We start from the raw sequence: 12801 nt of genomic DNA, 5'->3' as shown, positions 1-12801 counted from the left end.
CCTGGGATGTAAGGAATAATACTGTAAGTACTTCAGACCATGAGAACTCTTATGATGAGAAATTAGGGAGTTAGATTGGTTGAAGATGAGACTACAGAGAGACCCCCTAGCTCGCTTCAACAGAGAAGAACAAAATGTTCAGCATAGGAGGGGCAATCTAAAAACCTCTGTACGTTCAGGGGATGGGAGAATTCTGGAAACTGGATTCTATCCTGGGCATAAAAGTAACTACAGGGAGAGTTCACTTTTGCCCAGGCGAGAGGAGTCCAGACCCCGTGGTTCTGGGAGATATTCCCAGTCTCATAGAGAGAGGGAGCGCCTAGAAGACAGCGAATGGAGTACAAATAGCAGCTCTGAGTCACAAGGGGAATGAACTCAGTGCAGCAAAATAAAAGATACCCAAATAAAGAAAAGGTTTTGTAAAAGACCCAATCAGGAAAATCAAAGCCATAAAGAGTTTTTTGACCCCTTAACACAAGAATGCAAAGTATTCAGCATGGGAGTACTTAGTACATCATTTGAGATTAAGAATGACATAAATCACATTGAATTTGTAAAATTGACATTTTCCCCCAGAATACTCCAGTTTCTTTGCTGGACTGGAGGATCAAAGTCATTCAAGATGGATGACCTATAAGGTGGCCATTTTGAAACACTTTTCCACCCACAGGAACTCACAAGAGGCCCGTAAGGCTGCTTGTAACCTTTAGTGTGGAGAAGATCAGGCACCTAGGGAGTTTGTACAGGAATTAAAACGTACATTTGCGCAGACTTCCAAGCGAGTGAACGTAAACAGAAGGGAATTTGTGACCACTTATTTCCATGTTTTATTTCCATTATTTCCATGTGCTTCCCAAATATTTAATAACTGAATGACTCAATTGGTCCGTGACTTCCATGAGTGCAGGGCACTGGGTTGGGTCATAGAGCAAGCCATTAGATTTATCAGATCCAGAAACCCACTGTGAATAAGAGTAACCCCAAAACAACCCAACCATCTACCACACCTGCCGCTGCAAAGGTGGCGCAGGTTCAAACTATCCCTCCATTGGACCTGGAAACGGGGCGGGGGCCTAAAAATACCCCTCCTGCCAACAAGCAGAATGAAAGGCAGAGCGACCCTCTGACCCAGCCGAATCGAATGGTAGTCAGCCGGGGTGCCAGAATGGTGACCCATCTCACCCTGCCACCTATGTAAGCCTGAGATAAAAGGGTAAAAGGCCAATCCTGGGGTATGTTTACACTCCCTCAGCACTGAGGGGCTGCTGGCCCAAGCAGGTAAGTACTGCTCCTGTAAAACTTCCCTCAGGAAAGAAGTATTACTCCACCCCCCAACCTGAATGTCCAGAATAATCCTCCTCTCTCCCCGCTTTGAGGTTAATAGATACCTGAACCTGGGAGAAGGGAGACCCAGGTAAAGAAATTATAGGGCGAATTTCCAGTACCCAAGCTACTCCGGGAGAAGGGTCAGTTGCCCTTTTTGGGAGCAGCAGAGGTATGACTCGAGACATCCCTACCACCTAGAAAAGGTCTTGCAGCTGGAGCGACAGGTCCAGCAACTGACTGACTACCTGTGGCACATGCTGATGGCTCAGTCCAACCCTCAACCTAACTCTACTTCCCAGAATTCTCCAAAACCACGGGTTGATGCCTCGGGGGCGGGGGAATAATGGGAGGAAAAGTCTGACAACCCCCCACAGGTTTCTGAGGAGGGGTCCCTGGTGGAGGGGAGATCCCAAGCCCTAGAGTAAACTTCATTTCTCACCAAGACAGAACCCCTAAAAACCTCTCAGCCTGAAAGTGTCTCTTCTACCCCCAAAATGTTAGAACCCAAGGAGCAAAGGGTAAGTAGGAGAGGCCAAAGAAGAACCCACTTTCTGGAGAAACCCTGTATCATTTCCTTTGAAAGAGAAGAATCCCTGGAGGGTTCAGGTAAGCAGACATTCTCTTTCAAAAACAGGGGGATCCCTCCCAAAGGAAAATGGGTCCCAAAAGTCCCTGAATGGGACAGCGTAAGTATGGAGACCAACCCAGAAACTATTCAATCCCAAACATGTGAGCCAGACAGAATGGAAACGGGGGTTGGGAGGTCTTTTCTCTTGACAGGTTCTGAGAAATGTTGCCAGGTAAAGGTGGACAGCCAAGGAGCCTGCGAAAAGGAGGATTCCCCAACAACTCCCATTGCGTGTTGCTATGTTTATTTCACAGATTCCCGAACTCTGACACAGAAAATTGCCCAGGATCGCCCAGTGTCCGAGTTCAATATTAAGCAAATGACCACTGGGCTGTCAAATAACTCACACTTACTTTGCACCTTAAAGGAGAAGAAGGCTGGTTTTATGCACCAATCAAGGTGCAGGATCTGTGTGAATTATCAGCTCTGGTGGATACTGGTTCCCAAGCCACCCTCTTGTCCAAAAAGGCCTTTGACCAACTAAACTCAGGATGGGGGAGGGCCACCAAATTCCCCTCACGCCACTTCCCGGACAACTCTTTGAACAGCATTGGCTGAAACATCGGGTGATAGTTGTGACTCCAGAGGGCACACCTTGTTTACTGGGGAACGGTCTCCAGAGGAGGTTATCACCTCTGATCGACTGTAAACAAGGTCCTCTGGACTCAGACAAACCGCCTAATAAAATTAAAAATGAGTGCCAATTATGTAAGCCTGAATGGTACCCGTCATGTAATTGATCAACACTCTGAGAATGCAGAGTTCCATTTCAATAATAATCAAGTACCCAACATCACTTTCATCTCTGTAAGTGAACAGACTGGTGATGGGAACCCTTTGCCATTCTTAAAAATCAACCTTCCTCCCAGTTTTAAGTGGCAATCCACACTGAAACGTAACATCCTAAAATGTTGCACCAGTCCAAAATCAAAAGAAACATTGAGTCCTGTGAAACCAGACAAGGAAGAACCTGCTCAAAGTCTGACGGACATTCAGAAAAAGGGCGAGCAGTTGTTTTTCCCCATTCAGTTAAATGAGGGGGAGGAGCTGGAGCTCGCCATAGTATGCCTGAATATTGGAAGGAGCTGCATCAGCAAAGAATTATTCAGAAAAGTACCAAAAGATCAGACCAGTCCCACATTCAAATTGATTGACAAATGGGAAGTAGGTCTGGTAACCCCACATTCCAAACATCTCCTGCCTAGCGTCCATTGGCGACAAAAGCATAGCGCATAATTGTTGGGTCATGAGTGATGTCTCTTCCACCTTTCATTTGGGCAGTGACATTCTCCATCGGTTTGCAATCAATTTGAACCTAACTCATATTACAGCCTGGTCCCGACTGGGGGTAACCCCATGGGCTTTGACAATACTGAAAAAGCATTCTGGTCAGCTCAATTGTTGCCTTATGCCATTGAAGTTCCAGTGCGAGAAGAGGTTACCATCCCAGGACAAGTGTGACAATGTACACTTCTCCTCAAAATTAAGCGAGGACAGAACCTCAAACATCAGGATGGATATATAATTTGAATTTTTATTTTCCTGCGTGCTTAAAGGCTAGCAGGCTATTTTTTTACAAATTTGTGCAAATTCATATGGCAATTATTATTTCACCCGCACCTTTACTTTAAAATAAACACTGAATGATTTAGCGGTTTGCTTTTCAGACCCCCACCCCCTACTATGGTCTGGGTTGGGGAGGTCTGACAGACAATTGGAATGATTTTGGATTTTAGACTCCCCTCCACTGAAAGGCCTGTATTGGGGAAACTGTATGGTAAACATTGGGATGATTTGAGAATTTAGGCTTTTCAGCCCTCCTCCCCCCACTTAAAGGCCTGTGTTAGGGGAAAGTTGGACAAAGAGATTAGGTTAATTTAAGAACAAAGACACCCCTCTTCCTTAAACAAATCTGGGTCAACAGGACCAAAAGGATTACCCAATTAAATTATAGGCTACAGTTTTTCAACACACACTGGGAATGAGTTTTATTAATCTCGAATTTTAACAAAATCACCCAGTAGTGTTCTGCCCAATGGGTAAATAATTAAATTAATATTTTTAGTTATATAGGCTAAGGATCTACACAGTTTTGCCCCACGCCCACAATAAAGGGAAAGGACTTAAAGCAAGCAGACTGCCCCACCTTTTGGCTTCCAAGGGCTCAGTTGTACTTACATAGAAAGCCTCTGTTTGAAGTTCAGGAATGCCAGCTGCATGTCAGAACACCCTGGAAAGCTAGCAGGGGCCTGGTCACTCCACTCTCAAGGATCGCCCCCCACTCTCCACTATAGGTCCCAGTCAGCTTTTAGGCCTTCCTAGAAATAGACAGCTCCACTCTCAGCAATCTCTTCTGGTGTTTCCCTGCAGATGTCAGATGGTTAGTTTCAGCAGCCCTCTTGATGGTAAATTTCAGCAGCTCTGTCCTTACTCCTAGTACATTTCCCTTATATAGCAGCGATGACACCATCAGGTTTACAATCTTGGGGGGAGTGCCCTGCAAGAGTTCTCACAACTAGGATTGGACAGTTACCCTTCTCTCTCGTCCTCACTCCAGCCCATCTCAATCCATTGGTTTAAGAGTCTGGAGCAGACATATGGCAGATTAATTTCCAATCGCCATCTGTTCTCATGTCAGATGTTGACAAAAAATATAGTTATGTGGCAAAACATCATAATGTTACTTGCAACTGCAATGATATATTTATTTTCTGATTCAGCTAATTATGGGGAATTAAATAAGACGATAGCCACACCATGTTGCATGGCCGTGTGTAATAGTTGGGGACATGTGATTTATTCCCCATATTAATAATTTTACCCTCTGCCCTTTCACCAACTCTCACATTTGGAACATTTTCAGATCAGCCAGAAACACATCTTAAATGGCCATTACAGTTCCTTGAGTAGCAGGTGGATGAATATTATATCTCCACAATCGCCTTAAAATTACATAAAGAATGACACACAAAGCAAATCTGACTTATGGTTGCTGGGAAAAAGGCCCAAGTTATAATAGTACTTTTAAATTAATTGTACATCTGTATGTTCAGCAGATGGGAGCTCTGCTTCATCCAGCCATTTGTCTCTCTGGTCACAGTGTTTTTATGAGTCTCTCTGAAGTTGGTAGTTTGCTCTTTGAAGTTGGAGTTTCAGCCTCCCTTAATTGTAGTCCCCATCTTCACACCTACTGTCTACATTCTGGTCATGCATCAGCCAAAGGAAATGGTCCTGCAGAGACAGGCAGTCTAAAGGACACTTGTTTTTCCGCACCTTTTAAGCAAGCCAAATTGTATTGCCGTTGTAAACACTAGGGTGCCGACCTTCCAGTGGGGGAGTTCTTTGTGACTTTTTTTTCTTCATGGAAACCAAGTGGGCTTTTCAAATGTCTGCTGGTATTTTGTATGCGAAACATAATATTCATGACTTTTTGTCAGCCCACTCCATGTCTTTTTCCCTGACATTTTTATGTTAGCTGGGATACATTTTTCACATTTAAACTGCAACACACATGCAAAGCCGTTTACAAATCCTGTTTTTCATGTGAAAGAGACCTTTGAATTCCCCTTCCGTTGTGAATTAAAATACTGTTTTTCGTTGGGTAATGACATGTAGGCCTTTTTCACATGGCCCTTCAGTTTTGAAATCTTGCTTTTCATGTGAAAGGGACCTTCAGTTTTGGGCCTTTGATTGCACCCCACAGTGCAAAGAGCTGGCACACCATGGAGCAGGCATGGCTTTTTTTTTACTGGGCATTGTTCAGAAAGCAAGCATGATAAGTGTTATTATGTAGCTAGACTTGCATTTCAATGCAACCAGTCTAGCCATTTCTTATTGTGGTATGACATTTTATAGTGGGTAGCTTTGATAATGCAAGCATGATCAGTGGTATTATTCATTCTGTGGAATGACATTTTGTATAGGGCATCTTGCATAAAGCAAGTATGGTAAGTATTATTATGAAGCTAGACTGGCATTTGTTATGCAACCAGTCTAGCCATTTCTTACTGAGGCATGACATTTTGGTATTGGGCATCTTTGGTAAAGCAAGCTTGGTAAATGTTATTATGTAGCTCGACTAGCATTTTAGGACAGCCAGTTTGGACGGTATCTGTATAAATGATCACATGCAAAAAAACAAGGAAGATATTAACACATTTATGTACCTATTTTTTTTTAATGTGGGTCATTTTTTATTAAAATATAGGTGTGGGGTGGGTGGGGCAAGGGTGGTAAGGTGGGGGGGGCTCCCCCTGCATTATTAGAAAACATATTTGGTAATTTCTCCTTTTGAATTTTTTAATTCAAAAGTTTCATGGCAAACCAGTTTAGACATGTTTTCATTCTTTGGCATGCATTTTTAATGGTAAAGCAAACTGGAGTATGTTCTTACATGGGGATACTGCCATACATTGGCAGAACAAACATGGACATGTTTTTTATAGTATCATTACTTGCAGTATGCGCAAAGCAAAAATGAGTATTTTCTTATATGGGAATACTAAGGTATAATGGTGCAGTCAGCATGGAAATGTATGGGCACAGCTAGTGTGAAAATATTTTATAATGGCACATACTGTGTGAAAAGGCATCATAAAAATGTGTTTGTAAAATGCTCATGTTTACTGTTGGTGACTTGCGTCTATTGGATTTTTTCATGAGTCAACCAACCAAGCCAATTGCAAACTGTTTGGCTTTTTACCCAATTTTTCTAAAAAGTGTCCTCTAAAATGCACCATTTTAACGGAATATTTAAAAATAATTGTTGGGGAGAGCCCCCCTGCAACCTGCTTTTATTGGTGCGGGCTCCCTCGCTAAGCTCGGTCGCCGTGGCATATCTAGGACATATATTTACACCCATGCAGTTAAAAGATTAACCACCCACCACTGCTTCACCTGATGGATGAGCAGTTTCGCCTCTGAGTAGAGGGGAGGTCTACACTGTGTTTTGTTACTAAGGGATCTTTTGGGGGAGGGTGTTTGTTATGCCAAATCGTTGGTTTCAGAAATTGGTCTAACATAACTAACCTATTCTGCCTGCCCCATTCTCTATTTCTACCCCTACTCCCTCAACAATCTAATTTCCTCCGTCTCTTATCCAAACCTGCTCATAATCCTGGTGTCACCTTCGACTCTTCACTCTCCATCTACATTTGCAACATTGCCCCGCTCGTGCCGTCCTCAGCTTATTAACACATGTAAAGACTGCAGTTTTCTGCCTTTTCAGACAACCAAACGCCTCATGTCGACTCTGATCTTTTCTCGACTTGATTACTGCTCTGCTTACTGTCTTACTCCTGCACTCTCTTCCGTCTCTCTGCTCTATAGCTTGTTCTATTTCGTGGCCCCCCCGCCCCCCTTTGTGCTTTCACTTCCTGTGCATCATCTTTATGTGTATACAGGGTCTTGCGCCCCAACTTTCTTCTTTTGTCTCCTATGTTCAGGCGCATTCAATGCTTTTTAAATCTCTTTTTTTTCTTCTAGCAGACCTTAAGCCCCTTTATGTGTCTTCCCGTTTTTGCTCCTTTTCTTTACTGGTCCCTAAACAAATTCAGCACTGAAAAGTCACCATGGCAAGTGCAAAAAGTGTTATTCTCATGGTATTGAAAGCAAGGACCAGACAGTCGGTAGTGATGTGGCAAAACTGGCTAGATTGAAAAAAGGTACTTCTATACAGGAGACGACCCAGGAAACGCACACACACATCTGGTGGAACCTTGAGGGACTGCATACAACTTGAATGCCTGGTCATGCTGTAGATGTACTCAAGAAGTAGCACTGGTGACCACATCTCATCAGGTTACATGTGATTTTATTGAATAAATAAAGAATTAATTTTTAAAGAACCCAAAACATCGAGAGAAAAAATAACAGATTTTGTTTTTTGCCCCCCCCCAACCTCTCTTTAAAAAAAAAAAAAACTTTTCCCCCACTCCTTAAACCACTTTTCCCCATTCCCAATCACATTTAATTACCCTTCTTTAATTCATTATTTTATCTTAGTTTTTTGGGTTCATCCAAAATTGCATTATTTGTTATCTATTCGATAACATCACTGCATACCACCTCATCGCCCTTTCCCCCTTCTGCAGTTTTTCATCCCAATGTGCTCTTACCCATATCCCCCCCCCCACACCCCCACCCGTTTATCTTTCTTTCCCCTGATATCAATGAGGTAGCATGTTTGAGGTACCTCTCTAGTATGATTGGGCTAAGACATAAGTGGATCTTGTTCTTGGAATGGTGCACTGTTTTAGCGAAAAGAAATATATGCTAATTAAATTAAAACACGTACTAGGATCAGCCAGACAACAGCGTTTCCCCTGCACTACATGACCACAGGTCCGGAGTCCAAAAGTACAGGCCCTTGTCTACAAAGCAATGTTCCCAATGTCTGACAAAGCCATGGTCCACCCATGGGAGTTTTAGGGTCCAGGCATCCTCCTTTCGATGTGGTGAAGTCTAGTCCCCTGAAACCATGGTCATAGTTATGCTTTGTTGCGTCACCTTCTAGGACTCTAGATGGCCTCTGGTAGTTGTTGGATCCCTACTGTCCTTGGGGCTGTGGAATGGGCAGGTATGTCGTTCCCCTCCTGCCCTGGGAATCCCCTTAGCTGGCAGACCCTGTTTAGGAAAACCCATATGGCCATTTCCCTGCCCAACTTGGGTTGGCCTGAATAGAACGTTCTGCCCACCTACCAGGGCACGAGTCCTAGGGTGTCAGTTGTATTAAAACAACCCTGTCTTTCTGGTATCCCTGACAAGAGGAATGTAGTGTAGTGCCACTGACTCACTACAGCAATCTAAATGATACTCCAACTCTGTCCCCAGCTCCTGGGTCTTGGTCAGGATTGCCCCCTGGGTAATGAATCACTGGGGTCCTCTGCAGCAGACCCCCTCCTGGTCCCTGCTTCTGTTCAAGGTGACTCTGTAATAGACCGTGGGCCTTTCCATTCTCTGGTTTTCTCAGTGAATTATTACCAACTAATGTGAAAGCCTGTGTACATGGGCCAAAGTGCGTAAAGAAAGACATTTTCAGAGTGTTCATATATTATGTGGTATATTTGATTGTAATTCATGTTAATAGAAAAGCAATATTTTGCAGGTTTTCCTTAACACAGTATGACCACTATATATCCTAAGGCAACAGCTCCCTCTAGCGGTGACAACAGGCAGAGCAGGCAGTCTCTGCTGTGCATAACTGCATCAGACAAACATACACCTGGCCTTTTATTATATAGGATGTGCAGTATAGAGGCCCCAAAAAAAGAAAACATGCAATGTTTGAATGAAGATGCCTGGCACTAGTTGACCACAATCATGTCTGTTTAAATGAAGGAGTGCGACCCGGGGACCCCACTGCCCCCTTCTCAGCCCCCTTTTTCTCCTGGTTATATTCTTGCTCTCCCTCCTCCAGCTCCAAACCGTCCATCTCTCCTTTTGTCCTCCATATATTCCACCACACTCAACTACAACCTTTCCCCGCTCTCCTTTATGTTTCCTCTTCCTCTATGCCTTGCTTTCTCTCCACCAGCCCCAATGCCTCCCATTCTCTGCTTCCAATTCTTTCTCCTGCAACACACACCCCCTACAATGGCTTCTCTCCCTCAGACCGTTAGTGGAAAATGGCTGTTTTTATACTGTGAGCAATAGTGCGATTGGGGCAATAAGGGCTGTGTCTGGCTGGCCTGCTCCTTTCTGGTTTCCCCTGGCCCTTCACGCTGTGACTTTGTCACAGCACCCATGCCAGATTTTAGTATTATGAGAGCCCACTCTCAGAGAGTGGGTTCCTGACCTCTCCTTGCACTCCTGCTTATTCACTGAAATCATTATAGTGGTGTTGTCCTTGGGTACCAGAGTCTGCCTGCCCTGCACCAGTGACAGAAAGACTTGACTCTAAGTCGTTGGTATGAAGCTGCCTGTCTGGTGGGCAGTAAACATTGTGGTTCTGAAACCATTTACCCAGAGTGAAATCCTATATGTGCAGTTTAAGGGGGCAGGAAAGGCACTGCAAGTTACAACAGATTTTTGTCACCATCTTCCCATTCAGATCCCAGAGAATCACTATTCTACAGCAAGGCAATTCGAGGTAGCCGACTAGGGTGCCAGACGCAAAGTGTTCCAGGCGGGCTCTACCAAGAGCAAATCTGATCTTGTTGCTGGGAGGGGAATGGGGTTTTAAAATGACACTTTGTCTAAGGCAACATCACTCCATGCACTGATTGGGAAATACAATTCAGCCCGAACGAGGGCCCTTCTGCTAGCTCGATAACACCAAATGGAGCTGCATTCTGAGCCTGGAAACCAGAGCCACATTACTATAGCCTGTCATGACACCAGATACCCTTTAGATCAGCCAGCCCAAGACCACAATGTGAAAGTTTACCGAGGTGGACAGAGTGAACGGTCTCTCGCCCAGTGTCAAATTTTTCAGTGCAAGCTACGATCCAGACTGCTTCACTAAAGTAAATGTTCAGACTCGGAACGAGAAGTGCTTTGAGTAGATTAATCTAAAGCCAAAGAGTGAAAAGTGAGACACCACCTGCGAACTGGAGTCCTGGGCCAACTCGGGGGATGACGCTCTTACTGTCCAATTGTCTAGGTACTGTTGGGTCTGCAAACCCTTCCTGCAAAGATACGCCTGGGTCTCTGCCATGATCTTTGCCAAGTCTCAAGAAGCAGTGCACGGGCTTTGGGCTAGAAGCCTGTACTGGAATTGGGGGCAGTCAACACTGAGAAACCTTCATTGGGGAGGCCACACTGGAGGCCACACTTGAATGCAGTCTTCAACAAGTTGAGGTATTTGTTAACATCTTGCAGCTGGGGAGAGAGAATTTAAAAGTACCAAATTAAGCAAGGATCCCGAGACTGAAAGACCCAAGTTGCAATGTAGCTCATATGGCCTTTTTTGTTCATTTAAACCCGCTGAATCACCCTCGTAATCAATGCTATACCATTCAATCTCTGGTTGGAAGAGCCTGGCAGGGTGGCAAATCACAATGGCTTAGACCATCTCACCAGTTTTGTCTGAAGCACATATCCTGCCTCGCTGGCTGTGTGACAGTACCTGATCAGCGATAATACTATTACATTTGCGTCTAGCGCCCTGGCTGCACCTGCTGAATAAGGTTTGGTAGCTATGCATGTTGACATGGCTCTGGCCTGCCCACCGTAGAACCAGCTCCCATGGGTGTTTGTCAATCTCTAGTGTGAAAGCCTGTGTACATGGGCCAAAGTGCATAAAGAAAGGACTTTTTCAGAGTGTTAATATATTATGTGGTATATTTGATTGTAATTCATGATAAAAGAAAACAAATATGTTTATTTATTTTACATTTATATAGTGCACATACAGCCCTTAGGCATCGCAGCGCTGGTTGGTTTTCATTAATACTGTATGACCTCTATATATCCCAAGGCAACAGCTCCCTCTAGCTGTGACAACAGGCAAAGCGTGCAGTCTCTACTGTGCATGACTGCATCGGGCAAACATACACCTGGCCTTTTATTATTTAGGCTGTGCAGAATAGAAGCCCCCAAAATGGAAACATGCAATGTTTGAATGAAGATGCCCGGCACTGATTAACCACAATCATGTGTGTTTAAATGAATGAGTGAGACCCGAGGACTCCACTGCCCCCATCTCAGCCCCAATTTCATCCAAGTATCCTAGGCACTGCATGAGTATTTTTAAGGCTTCTTTAGAAAATGACCTGACGTGATCAGCTGAGGGTGCAAAGGGCTGCAAAAGATGCTAAAAGAAAACTTGTATTGAAACACTTGTGTATAGGCGCGTTATAAATGCCATATTGTATCATGTTCTACAGGGCCGTTGCGAACCTCCACTAAGACATGGGACTGCAACCTGCAGGTCTTCAGGTGTACGACTACAACTGCCATGTTCTCTCATAGTCGACTATGCTAGCTAGGGCTGATGGCAGTTGTAGTCCAAAACAGCGGGAGAGCCGAGCCAAAGAATTGCAGACCTCCTGCACTGGGACAACATTCAGTATGGGGCTCCTCTCTCAGCAATTTCAGAAAGATAGACTTTACCAATATTGATCTGATTAGTCCACAGTTAGAGACGGCAATCATAGCACCGATCCTGGGAAAGAAGGAAGGAATGCAAGCGTAGATCACAATACGTACCATCAACCTCGGACGGGGCACTAGACAGGGTTGACTCCTTTCACCACTACTATTCATAATTGTGATGGAACCTCTGGCTACCATGTTGAGAAACAATTGAGATATCCACGATGCTGGCTTTGCAGGGCAGCTCGGGCTCTATGTTAATGACCTTTTGTTTGTGCTGCAAAATCCTGATATACTATGACCCCCCTCATGAAGATAATTTAATCTTTTTCAGAGATATCGGGGTAAAAGGTTAATTGGAGCAAATCCGAAATCCAACCAATCGCCCCATCCTTTGTAAAACAGTTATTTGATCAATGGAAGATCATGTGATCTGCGACCAGGATGAAGTAACTGGTGATCGGCTGTCTCATACTGCACAAGATATGATGCAGAACAACTTTGCAACACTATTAACAAAAAGCAAATCGGACCTGGAAAGATGATCTCTCCTGAAACTGTCCTTTTGGGGCAAGGCCAACAGTATTAAAATGAGCATTGTACCCCAAATCAACTATATCCTATCTATGGTGCCTCTCAAACCACCGAGTGGCCTTTTCAAGGAATTAGATACTTTGCTAAAATGATTCCTTTGGGACAACACGCTGTCTAGATTGGCATTTTGGAAAATGAAACTCCCAAATTCTTTGGGGGGTATGAATGTCCCCAACTTTAAAAACTACCATCTGGCTTTTACAGTGAGGTGCATCTAC

Source organism: Ambystoma mexicanum, chromosome 13, assembly GCF_040938575.1.
Source record: "Ambystoma mexicanum isolate Mex_15411 chromosome 13, UKY_AmexF1_1, whole genome shotgun sequence".
NCBI lineage: Eukaryota > Metazoa > Chordata > Amphibia > Caudata > Ambystomatidae > Ambystoma > Ambystoma mexicanum.
Note: the sequence above shows the minus strand (reverse complement) of the source record.